The sequence below is a fragment of the Cucurbita pepo genome, chromosome 9 (genome assembly GCF_057944985.1).
Source record: "Cucurbita pepo subsp. pepo isolate OVF chromosome 9, ASM5794498v1, whole genome shotgun sequence".
Taxonomy (NCBI): domain Eukaryota; kingdom Viridiplantae; phylum Streptophyta; class Magnoliopsida; order Cucurbitales; family Cucurbitaceae; genus Cucurbita; species Cucurbita pepo.
In genome coordinates, this window is record NC_141806.1 from 9,994,077 (window position 1) to 10,008,619 (window position 14,543).

Sequence of the window (14,543 nt, forward strand, 5' to 3'; positions counted from 1 at the left end):
AGCGGAACCCCATAGTGTCATGCGCCTCATGAACACCCTCATCTGTGTGCTTTCGCACCTGTGCGCATTCGCGCTCATCATAAGGTGCGCGTCCGCACTCATCATCTCTAGGGGAAGTAGCCCTATGCTTATGCACATACAAAATGCATGAGGTCCCTCTAAATCCATCGTAATGTCTCTTCTGACACAACCCTCTAGTCTCATCTCTTTGTTACTCTAGGTAACGCATACTCGTGGATATTTATATTAATATCATTTTCATGCTCTTAGGGTTGTGTCCTACGTCGATCTAACGACATGATGCAATATGACACTCATCATCATTTGGCATGCTCAATATGGAAAACAACATCATATTAAGGTAAAAATCATGCAATCATCATGCTCATTATAATGCCACAACGTGCGTCAAACATATCAAGCGTCACTCAACAAAATATGTATATACCGCACATATCATCAAGCATCATAATCCACACATCATCATAACTCATACAATTATTTAGCCTATCCTATAGTAAGGCCACTTACCTGGTTAGCTTATACGGGTGTGACCAATTTATCTTTAATGAAAGTTCGATTTTTCCCTTTGTATCCAAGCCAACCTATAAGAATCCATAACATCAATTTCATGTTTAATTCTCTAACTCCTACAAGGGTTCATGTGCTAAACTTCATGCGAGCATTAAAGACTTTATGAGTATTGAATATATATATATATATATATTATATTGGTATCCTTTTTTTTTTTTTACTCTATGTATTTACTCTGGAAAATTGTTTCTGTTCACCAAATCTTCCATTTTCCTCCCCACTGTCTCTCTCTTTTCTTTCCTGTATTTAATTAGTTAAATATATATAATTTCCTTTCCTTTGCCTCTTTGTTTTCTTCTTTTCTGTACTTAATTAAATATATGTATATATATTTTTCTTTACCTCTCTCTCTCTAATTCATTTCAAACCTCTCTCGGTTTAATTCTTTTCCAAACCTCTTGTTTAATTCTTGTTCAATTCTTTTCTTCCCTATTTAATTCTAACAGTTTAGTAAAGGAAAGGTTGATCTAATTCTAAATAATGGTACAAAGAAGAAGATCTATGATCTCATTCAAAGATCTGACATGATTTCTAACTGCTAATTAACATCTAAATAACTGGGTAATGTGGGTAGAAATCTGATTCTAATTAATTCCATAAATGATTTTGAATTTTTCTTTTCTTTCCTAAAACTACTGTCATTAACCATTTCCAATCTATTTTAATTTTTCCTTGAGTAAAAATGGCTATGCATCCATCCATTATGATTTTCTTCTCTTTCCTCAAAATGATGATTCAATTTAGATGCAATTGACACACCCAATTTTGATTTTTGATCCCATATCCAAAAATCTAAATAATTGAAAGAGAGATCTAAGATAACTTTTCTATCTCGTGCCAAAATAAAAGAAAATGAGATCTAACTTACCGATGACTTTTCTATCTCTTTCCATTCCTATTAGATCTACCTGAAGTGAAGGTCATCTCCAATTCTTCTCTCCCAAAATCTGTGATCTTTCCTATGTTTCTTTCTCCCATTTTTCCCTTCCCAAAATCTGCCATTTTTGTTTCTGTTTCCTTTCTTGTTTTTTTTTGCAGATCATTTTACAGTTGGAGGGGTTGGGGAGATGGGGAAGGTGGAGAGAGAGAGAGTCGATAATTTACTTTTATTTACTTTTATTTTATTTTTTTATAATTATTATTTACTTATTATTATTATCTTTTATTTTTTTATTATTATTTTTTATTTTTTTTTTTGGGTCGTTACAGCTTCGCTGCACCCAAATCTTTCATCTCAAATACTGAAGACAAACTTGCTTTCAGATGATTTATCTCCCTCATACTTGATCCAACAATTAGTATATCATCCATATACAAGAGTAGAAACACATAAGAATCAGTGTATTTCTTGATGTAGCAAAACTGATCCTTTTCACTCCTATGGAAACCACTCTTGCACATGTAGTCAAACTTCTTGTACCATTGTCTCGGTGCTTGTTTCAGTCCATACAAGCTCTTATTGAGCTTACACACCATGTGCTCCTTGCCTGGAGCTGCAAACCCTTCTGGTTGTTGCATGTAGATCATCATGTAAAATGTCGTTTTTACATCCATTTGCTCAAGGTGTAAATTCTCCGATGCAACAATACTCAACAGAATTCGGATAGTAGTTAATTTCACAACTGGAGAAAAGATCTCAGCATAATCAATGCCTTTTCTTTGTGAATGTCCTTTAGCTACTAACCGAGCCTTAAACTTCCTTCTGCCATCTAGTTCAACCTTGATTCTGAACACCCATTTGTTCAACAGAGCTCTCTTTCCTGTAGGCAACTCAGTCAACACCCACGTATTATTCTTTTCAAGTCAGCTCATCTCATCATCCATGGCTTGCTCCCACTTGGTTGAATCTTCCACTTGTAGGGCCTCATCAAAGGACTCTGGTTCTCCTTCGTTAGTTAGCAACAGATAATGTAATGAGGCAGAATATCTATCTGGTGCTCTGATAGTTCTGGATGATCTCCTCAACACCTGCTCAGGTGTAACTTGCTCCACGTCTGGTTCTTCAGCAATAGGATCGGAGTTTCTTGAGCTTCTGTTGTAAAATCACTGCGTGAATTTTCCTGCCACTCAAGTTCAACTCCCACTTGCTTCGTAGTCTTAGAGTTTATCTTCTCTCTATCCTTGCACATGAAATTTTCATTAAAGGTCACATCGTAGTGTTTTAGGATTTTCATGTTTTTCTCATCCCAAAACCTGTACCCGAACATGTCAGAGCCATAGCCTATGAAGTAGCATTTCACAGCCTTAGCATCAAGTTTATCTCTCTTCTCTGGTTCAACATGAACATACACACTACAACCAAAAGTTCTCAAGTGAGAGTACTTGAGTTCTTTTCCTGTCCATACTTCTTCGGGCAATTTGAACTTCAAGGGTACTGACGACCCTTTATTAATCAAATATGCTGCTGTGTTCACAGCATCAGCCCAGAATGTCTTTGGTAGTTTAGAATGAATTCTCATGCTTCTTGCTCGCTCATTCAATGTTCTGTTCATTCTTTCTGCAATACCATTTTGTCTTGCCTTACCGGGAATTGTTCTTGTTAATCTAATTCCCTCAGCTGCACAAAATGTTTTAAACTCTGATTTGTTGTACTCTCCTCCATTGTCAGACCTCAGGCATTTGATCTTCAAGCCGGTCTAATTTTAATCTTCAGCTTTCCACTTCTTGAATGTGGTAAACACATCTGACTCGTGTTTCAGAAAGTAAACCCATACCTTCCTGCTGAAGTCATCGATGAAGGTGACGTAGTACCTTGATCCACCAAGTGATGAAACTGGAGATGGTCCCCAGACGTCTATATGGATCATTTCCAACCGCACTTTCTTCAGTTCTCTGGTAGCCTTTGTGAAACTAACTCGTTTTTGTTTGCCCATAACACAGCTCTCACAAAGACCCATATCAACAGATTTTAAGCCTTCTAAAGCTCCTTTCGCAGTCAGCATCTTCATTCCTTTGACGTTCATATGTCCAAGTCTATTGTGCCATAAACTTGAATTGGAAGCACTCTCAACAGCAGCAGTCATGTTTATACACTCTGCAGTAGTGTATAAGGTTCCAGATTTTGTGCCACGTGCAACAACCATGGCGCCCTTCACAATCTTCCACGAACTCTTTCCAAACTCTGCTGCATAGCCTGTGCTATCCAACTGACCAATAGAGATCAGGTTCTTCTTAAGACCAGAAATGTATCTGACATCTTGTAATGTACACTGATATCCTACTGGAGTTTGTATGGAGACATCTCCCTACCCTTCAATCTCAAGAGTTTTGTTGTCGGCAAGATACACCTTCCCGAAATTTCCTGATTTGAAATTTCGAAACAATTCCTTACTTGGAGACGAATGGAACGATGCACCTGAATCAAAAATCAGGGAAACAGTTGGGCTGTCCACACTAAGGATTAAAGCGTCCTCAGTATCTTCTGTTGTATATATAGAATCATCATCATCTTCAGATTTATGATTCTGCTTCTTCTTCAGTTTGGTACAATCTGTTCGAAAGTGTCCTTTTCCCCTACAGCTCCAATACGTTACGTTGGGTTTGTTTAGAGATTTTTCCCGGTTCTTTGATTTTGATCGCCCATGTTTGTTTGAGCTTTTTTATTTACTTCTTCCCCTTCGATCAACACTAAGAGCATTGCCTGATGAATCTCCAGTTTCTCGTTTGCGAATACTTTCGCTGAGAACTACATCTCGAATTTCACCAAACTTTAGTTTATTAAATCCTCGAGAACTGCTGATTGCGGCAACAACAGTATCCCATGACTTGGGTAAGGATGACATCAAAATCAACGCTTTAATTTCATCTTCGAAATTAATTTCCACCAAACTCAGTTGACTTATGATCATATTGAATTCATTTATATGATCAGCAATAGGTCCATCTTCAGACATCTGTAGATTGAACAATCTCCGCATCAAATACACCTTGTTCATAGCCAATGGTTTTTCATACATATTTGACAACGCCTTCAATAGATCTGACGTTGTCTTCTCCTTGATAATGTTGAACGCCACGTTTCTGGATAGCGTCAACCGGATCAGCCCTAAGGCTTGTCATCCTTGAGCTTCCACTGTTCCATGGTCATGGTATCCAGCTTCACCCCCAACAGAGGTTCGTGAAGATCTTTCTGGTACAGATAATCTTCAATCTGCATCTTCCAGAAACTGAAATCGAATCCATCGAACTTCTCAATTCCAATCTTTGAACTTTCCATCTTCACAGATCATGGTGAATTTCGCCTAGCTCTGATACCAGTTGTTAGGATCGCACAACAACGCACACACTCGATCTAGATGAACACAAAGAACAGGAGAGAGAAAATGCAGGGAGAACTTTGGCTAAAGGGATTTGTATTGATGACTTCAAGTATGTACAGCAAGAGAGAATACAGAGAATAGAAAGTTACATTTTCAAAGCTCTACCGGACAGGATATATATATAGTTCAGTTTACTATATATAGCTTTACTAGATTTAACCATCTACTATATATAACTATTTACTATATATAGCTTTACCGGATATAGCTTTACCAAATATAGCTTTACCGGATATAGCCGTTGACCAAGATATAAATAAGAGACTAGGCTCCATAACCTAACACGGAGGCTGTTCAATCTACAAATGCCTTAAGGTGGATCTGTTGCAGATCATATAAATGAGTTCAACATGATTATAAGCCAATTGAGTTTGGTGAAAATTAATTTCGAATATGAAATTAAGGCACTGATTTTGATGTCATCTTTACATGAGTCGTGGGATACTATTGTTGCCACGATCAGCACTTTTCGAGGATTTGAGAAACAAAAGTTCGATAAAATTTGAGATGTAGTTCTCAGCAAAAGTATTCACAAACGAGAAATTGAGGATTCATTAGGTAGTGCTCTCAGTGTTAACAAAAGGGGAAGAAGTAAATCGAAGGTACCAAACAAAGGGTGATCATAATCAAAGAACCGTTAAAATTTTTCAAATAGACCAAACGTGACATGTTGGAGTTGCGGAGAAAAAGGTCACTTTCGGGCAGATTGTACAAGACCAAAGAGGAAGCAGAATCACAAATTAGAGGTTGACGACGATTCTATAAATTTAGCAAAAGACATTGGGGATGTTGTAATCCTCAGTGTAATGGATCAGATAAAAAAAGAAAAAAAATTATGTGGTCATCGGCGAGATCGAAAACTCCGGTGAACCTGGAATTTTCGTTCGCACACGACCCACGAAGTACGCCCGACGTAGGGATCACCACGAGAACCAAACTCGATCCTCAGCCAAACCACCTGCAAGAAAGAAAACGAAAACATGAGAGTTTGAGAAAGAAACCGACGACGCTCCGGCGAAACCAAACCATACAAAATCGACTTCGAAACCTTCGATCTACACCACGAAAAAAATTCTAGAGACCTTTACACACACCAGGGATAGATTTCGACGTTGCTTACACGTCGTACACCATCGAGGAAGGAAGATAGAACATCAGATTTTTGAAACCTCTCAGATCTGGGAGTCTCGGACCTTTTCGAGCCAAAAAAAACACCATAAACGGGATTAGGGGAAGAGGAGACTCAGGAACGAAAGGAAAAGGAGGAAAAAAGATATCGAAAACGGCGTTACCGAGGAGAGAGAGAAAGAGATCGCCAAATTTTTTTGAATAACTAGGCGAAGAAGACAAAGTTCGACCCGAGGTTTGAACCTCGCAGCCCGAACCGAGTCCAACCCACTCCAATCCAAATCTTGACCGACGAAACCCCCGCGGCCCAGAGGCCTCAGCCCAAACCAGAAAGCCCAATTATGGCTTAACCCATCAGCCGCGACCTGAGACCAAAAACCCGCGCCCTACCCGCCGACCCGCGCCTCAGCTCGACTTTGACTAGCACACGCGACCGCTTCTGGTAGCGCCACATGGCAGCATTTGGCTCAAAACTCCCTTCGGCCCTAGTGGCTTAGTTGGCTCCGATGGCGGCTAATCGGCTCCGATGGCTTATTCGGCTCGAGAATCCTATTTTCAACCTTTTCGGCACCGTTCCACCCTCCCGGACTTAATTTCGACCCCGTTTAAGGTAAAATAGATCATTTTAAGACCGTATTTAACAAATTCAAGTTGGGAATTAGTTATGTTTGTAAAATACTAACGAAGGTGTCGAATGATCCAATAAGAACCAACCACCAACAGAAGCGTAGGATGTATACGAGAAGATAAGAGCTTCCGTTATATTTTAGGAAGTACTTTGGCTAAGGCTTACCAAGTAAGTGGCTCACCTGTCGTAGGTGACGCGTTGTATGTTGTATGTTGACACGTGCCTGTGGATTTGCACGTGTCATTAAATTGTATGCTAGACTGTTGCGCTTGAATACGTAAGCTGGTGAAATGTGAATGTATGCTGTTTGGTATGATGTGATATGTTGTGCTTATGACATTTATAATATTCCTAGATGATTATGGCATGATTGTACGATAAATTTGAATGTAAACAGCATGAAATGTATGACATGAAATCACAGTAAATTGCATGAAATGTAACCTTGTTAGAACTATGTAGGATATGTAGACTGAAAATGAGAAATAATATGTTATGCACAAAAAATGATAGCGGGTTACATTTAATAATATTGAAAACGAAAAAATGTTGGGACCTCATGCATTATGTGTGTTCATTCATTGAGGGATACCCTATCCCATCACTAGGGTACGGACACGTACATCTCTATGGCAAGTGAAGTATCGTTATGTTTTACATAATGCTGCCGTGACGGCTACTAATTATAATGGGTGTCCTGCAAAAGCTGAGCTTTTAGAGAAGGCTCGCTCAATAAGAAAAGGGGCCCAGCGGTGTGCAAACTGTCTGGTGAGCCTACTCGCACGTATGGGCTATATGTAGAGTATATGATACACATCCAAGCTGCCCAATGAGAATAGTGTCGTAGGAAAAATAGACTGATATGATAGGTTCCGTCATAGCATCTTGCATGCTTGTTGCATAACCCCGATAGGGGGTCACTTACTGAGTATTCTAGAAATACTCAAGCCTCGTGCTACTATATTTTCCAGATAAAATCAAGGCACTCGTGCGAGACCGGCGGCGGCGGCGTCGCACATCCCATGACCGTGGCACATCCCATGACCGTGGCACATGCATAGGATAGTTTTTTTCCCACTCGTAGTATAGGTTGAATTTCAATTGCATTCATAGTATAGGTTAGTATAGGTTGATTTTCCCTTGCATTACTAGCATAGGTTAGTATAAGTTAAATTGTATTCACATTAATAAATCATAGGTTAATATGGACACTTATTTCAGAGTTGTTTTCCCTTGTATTCATTATTCATGATGTAATAAAAGACAAATTTATGTCGCATTTATGATAAGAGCCCATTTAAAGTATAGTAATGACCTTAGATTAAATAGTTAAAATTTCGGATCGTTACACTCAGCGTGAACAATCTGATTGAATCCTGAATTTTGGATTCATGTGCATCTTTTTATTCATCTCCAAATAAAGAGTTGTTTCGAAAATTCAAGTCAGGAAATTTTGAGAAGGTGTATCTTGTCGACAACAAAGCTTTGGAGATTGAAGGAAAAGGGGATGTCTGCATAAAAACTTCAGCAGGAATCAGTGGACATTAAAGAATGTCAGATATATTCTTGGTCTAAGGAAGAACTTGATCTCATTTGGTCAGTTGGATAGTACAGGTTATGCAACAGAGTTTGGGAAGAGTTCGTAGAAGATTTTGAATGGTTCTATGGTGGTAGCACGTTGCACAAAAAGTGGAACCTTATACACCACTACAGGATGTATGAACATGGCTGCTGTTGCTAAGAGTGCATTCAAGTCTATGGCATAATAGTTTTGGACATATGAGCGTGGAAGGAATGAAGATGTTGGCTGCGAAAGAAGTTTTGGAAGGTCTTAAATCTATCGATATGTGTCCTTGTGAGAATTGTTTTCGAGGAAACAGAAACGAGTTAGCTTCACAAAGACTGTCGGAGAATTGAAGAATGGTTCCAGGACAACGAAGCAAGTGGGAGTTGAGGTTGAGTTGCAGAACAATTCACAGGGTGATGTTGCAGATACTCAAGAAACTTCTGAGACTGTTGTTGAGGAACCAGAAGGGGAGCAAATGACACCTGAGTAGGTGTTGAGAAGATCATCAAGGACTACCAGAGTACAAGATAGGTATTCACCTTCATTACACAATATGTTGCTAACTGATGAAGGGGAACTAGAGCCCTTTGTTGAGGTCCTACAGTTGGAGGATACAACCAAGTGGGAGCAAGCCATGGATGATGGGATGTCTAGGCTTTAGAAATGCGTTGCTCTTTCATCTAATGAGGCTGGGTACATGGCAATAGCTGAAGCTGGAAAGAAGATGGTATGGATGACAAACTATCTAAAAGAATTAGGCAAGAAGCAGCGCAAAAAGATTCTTCAGGTAGATAGTTAGAGTGTCATGCAATTGGTGAGGAACCCAGTCTATCATTCAAAGATAAAACACAGAAGACGAAATTATTTGACTCGGAGGTTAGTGGAAGATGGTGATGATTTTGGAGAAGATAGTGGGTGCAAAGAATCTAGCAAACATATTCACAAAATGTGTTGATGTTGGAACATTGAGGTTGTGCAAAGCATCCATTGGTATGATGCAATGAAAATTAAGAATGAAATTCTCGGTTGTCTGGATCAGTTTCTAAGTGAGAGATTGTTGGGATAGGGAGCCTAATGTCTATTTATAGTAAAGATCGGGTAGAGATATATATGATAGATATTTCGTAAAGATCTTGTAGAGATATATATGATAGATATTTCATAAAGATCTTGTAGAGATATATATGATAGATATTTCGTAAAGATTTAGTAGATATACATATGGTAGATATTTTGTAAAGATCTAGTTAGTAGAGATATGTATCGTAGATATTTCGTAAAGATTTACTAAAACTATATTTAGTAAATTGAAACTATATATATACTGGCAATACTTTCAAACTATACTTTTTGTATTCTCTGTATTCTCTTTTAATGTATATACCTGAAGTAATCAATACAAAACCTTTAGTTAATATTTCTCCTTGCATTTTCTCTCTCTTGTTTTTTTGTATTCATCTAGATCGAGTGTGTGGTCTTGTGCGATCCTAACACCTAATCTTAAAAAAAAAAAAAAAAAAAAACAAAAAGCTTGTTCTATCATGTAAAGCATGGAAAGTCGAGAAATGACTCTAACTCATACATTCAACGTACAAAGAAGCCAACTCTCCTAGCAGAATCTCATCTTGCACACTAGAATAATCAGTAATTCACAATCTCTCTAAATGTAATCTAACCGTTACAATTCGAGAATTTTTAAGCTAGTTATGTATATATTAATATACTACATCATTTCTTACTTAAACATGTTTAACAAAATAAATCCTACGGATATACTTGAATAAAGAATCTGAAATGGTTACGTTCAATACTAAGGATGCTGAAAATCTTAGTTTTCTCCTTCCTTCAAGCTCAAATTCACTCGGTTCCACCTGAATTCATCACCAAACATGTAGATTTATACTAGAAAACAGTATTGATGCAAAATTTATGAATTTCCATACACTCTCCAAGAACATATCAGTGCGGAAAAATCAACAATTCACCTTCTTACCAAGAACTCTGACAAGCGTTCATTAAATGTTTCATGACATTTCGACTCCCGATGCCTTCTTGAGAAATATTGTACTCATAGAGGTGAAACTAATGACTCAAGAACCAAAGAATGATTTAGTTTCTAGAACTCTAACCATTTTAAGCTCAACCAACCACAAAAAAGATTTCAAAGTTTGGCCTCTTTCAACTCTAGATTCCTTCATGAGAAATATTCATCTTAATCTCATGAATTTGTAGGAATAAATCTTATTATATTTGGTTGAGAGTGGAAAAAGAACAAATAAAAAGTGAGGTACATTCACAATTTATGTATTAACCCAAAAATTAGAGAAAAAAAGAAAAAAAGAAAAAGAAAGGAAAATTGTCCCACGTCGTTAAGTTGAGAAGTGAGGAGTTGGACTTAACAATATAAGAGGGAGGTTCCTTACTTCCTTTTATCTTTTATCATCCCACTTGAATGGTTTAAAGCCGATCGGAGAATACACTTTCTGACGACTTCAGACTGATATTTCGGCTGATCCGACTTGGGTCTAATATGCTCGAACTCTTTTCCATTAGTTTCAACTCTTCGGAAGCGTTTAAGATTAATATGACTAGCGTTTAAGATTAAAATTAGGTGAGTTAATTATTTATAATTGTTGGGCTCTTTATTCATAATTAAATTTCAGAGAGCAACGTTAAGCTAGCATCAAGAAGTCATAGTAGTTTCAGCCTAGGCCAACATAGTAAGTGACCCTACTATCGGCTTGGTCGGAAGTGACCCTACTATCGGCTTGGTCGGAAGACTTGTCTTATATACGATGACACGTGCCTAGGTCCACTTGTCTTATATACGATGACACGTGCCTAGTGGACCTTACACATGTCATGTATGTTGATATGATGTACTATGATGACGTAATATGTTATAACGATGTGATTTGTTATGATATGTTATGATGATGATGAATTATGACATGATTATCTGAGATGTATGATAATGATAAGACATGGTATGATGATACCTCCTGCTACCACATGCATGATATAAATGTTAGACGAACACGACTCTCCACAATGGTAAGATATTGTCCACTTTGAGCATAAGCTCTCATGGCTTTGTTTTGGGCTTCCCCAAAAGGCCTCCTCCCAATGGAGTTAGTATTCCTCACTTATAAACCCATGATCATTTCCTAAATTAGTCGATGTGGGACTTCCATCATCCAACAATAAATTCTTTATGCGCAAACATTCATTTAAAACGACTTCATCAAACGATATCATAGACTTGTACATTTAGGAAAGGATCTTAAAACAATACAAAGGGAATATTCATAGTAAATGAAAATAAAACCAAGAAAAATTTTAAAATAACAATGCCCTCTACTAACCTAATATCTAAATGAAAATAAAACCAAGGAAAATATTAAAATAACAATGTCCTATACTAACCTAATATCTACAAAAATAAAGGCAACTATCCTATGCAAGTTTCATTTGTTGCGATGCCACTGTTAACCTACAAAGGTGTCTTGCCTTTACCTAAATTATAAAAGTAGCATATGACTTGATTATTTTAGGACCATAGGATTGGAGTCAAAGAATGCAAACACATGCAATCATGAAGAGTGACCTATCATTTAAAACCATAGTCTCTTAGGTGGCCTCTAGTCTGGACAAAATGAATGTGTAGTACTTCTCTACACACGGCCCACACGTGCGAACGTGGGCCCACCAGCGTGCTAGCACACCTTCTGGGCCGGCATGGTCAGGCTAGTTGACAGTAGTTGGACGTTTGGAGGTACAACAATCGTTGTGTATCATGTAAAGCATGATAGTCATCATGATCATAGTGTATGTGTCCATACTCATCATAAAAAGGAAAGTATCCTGATGTAAGTGAACATACAATATGCATGAGGTCCTATATTTTTCGTTTTAAACATTCATGCGACATAACTCCCTAAATTCCTCACATATTACCCTAGATAACATGCAATAAGCTTTCATACATTACATCATTCATAATAGTACTTACGGGTTCTACGTCAGAAAACTCTTCATTGTCATATATGTCGTAGCATGTCATACATTTCATTGCCAAGAATGTTCATGTCATAGTGCAACATGACATTTCATACATACATATCATTATAACATGAGATATCATCATAATGTATCATATCGTCATACATCTCATGCATCATAACATATCACCTCATTATTACATATCACAGCATCATAACATATCATATCATCATAATATAACCTATCATCATAATATAACTTATCATCATAACATAACATGTCATCATAACACATCATAACAAACATATGACACGTGTAGGGGTTACTGGCACGTGTCATCATACCTAAGACAATTCTTTCGATCGAGCTAATAGTACGGTCACTTACTTGGTTTGCCTAGGTCGAAGCTACTACGATCCCTTGATGTTAGTTTAACGCTGCAATCTGAAATTTAATTCTACATAAGGAGTCCCACAATTATAAATTAGAATTCTACTATGAGAATTGACTCACCTCATTTTTTTCGTAAAATAAATTAAACTTACTCCAAATAATTTAAACTAGCTCAACATAATTTTGCATAAAATAATTTAAACTTGACTTCAAAAATTTTAATGAGCTAAAGGTAGTTAGACTAACCTTAAACGCTTCCAAAGAATTGACACTAGTAGGAAAGGGTCGAAGTATATCAGACCCAAGCCGGATCAGCCAAAATGCTGACATGGAGTAGTCAGAAAATATATTCTTCGACTGACTTTAAACCTTCGAGTGGAATGAAAGGAAGAAGGGACCTCCCTTTTAGTGGAGCCTAACTCTTCCCTTTGAAACATAAGCAATGTGGGACAACTTCATTTTTTGGGTTATTACATCATACACGCCTAAAAGGAACTTTCGCCCTCGAAAGTGTCTTAATCTTGAAATTACTCGAGATATTTCATCCTCATCTTTTCCTTTTGTTTTTACATAGTTACTTTCGTTTGATGGTTTTGTAAAGACTATTTTCCTAGTACAGAAGACCTTCACTTCTTGGGATAAGATTCTTATTAGTCTTTTCTCTTAACTTAGGCTATCATCTATCTATAAAGACTCGTAATCTACGATATGAGTCAAGTCATCCAAGTATTTGTGGAGTAGGGATACGTCGCAGGTGTTATATATTGCAAAGAGGGATTGTGGTAGGGCTAATCTGTACGTCACTGGTTCGATCCAATTTAGAATGTTGAAAGGTCCAATGAAACATGGACTTAGCTTATATTTCATCTGAACTTTAGTATGTCATTCATCGAGGCCACCTTCAAGCATACCTTGTTGCCCAGTTCAAATTCTAGGCCTCTATGTATTACATCAATGTAACTTTTTTTTTTTTTTTTTTTTTTTTTTTTGTCTACTCCAGGTTGTGTGCATCCTCATCCTAACCTTTTGTACGACTTCATTAGTGGCTTAGACAAATTACAAAATGTTCACTAGACCACATTCTGTAACATTCAGTGCCCAAGAAAAACATTTTTGTTCATCAAAGACTCATACTCTGAGAGTTTTGTGTAACGCTCATGGTATAGAACATTAAGTTCACTTAAGGGTTTATCCTATTACTCCCTTTAAAATTTATTTAAACTATTACAAACTAGTTTAAGAATCCCCTTAAAGATCTAGTTCATCAAAGTTATACAAGTTATGGACATTAGTGAGTCAAAAGACCTCATAGTCATTCATAACTACCACATTGAAATTTATGGGAAATTTATGAAACTTTGTCTTTCTTGGCACCTATACTTGAGAGAATTTTTTTTTTCTCTTGAAGTGTACCTCTTGTTCATTGCTATCTTGATCTGTTCTTTATATTCAATACATAGTTGCATGGCCGAATCATATCTTTTTATCAAAGCTAATGCGCTCTATAGAAAATGCTAAGGTGTTAATACTAATGCTAGAAAACCTTGTATATTTAATTGTGCCTTAATTCCCAACTTTCCCACAGGTGACTTGCTTTCTTTTTTTGACATTTTTTTATGGGTTAACTTGTTTTGGTACCTAGTTTTGTAGTAAAGATCTTGGTCCGGAGCTTTGAGTTCTTATCCCTTAGACACTCTTCCTATGAGACCTGTGGGGTCCTTTGCTCAATGAATAACTCAATCCTGATCTATGCCCAAGGCTTCATACATTCTTCACGATAAAGTCTAATACTTGCATCCAAGAATTCATGTGTTCCATGCAATACAATCTGTGTACCTATGTCCAAGGCTTCATGTGTTCTTTGTGACATAGTCTGGAGTACCTACATCTAGGACTTCATGCGTTCCCTACG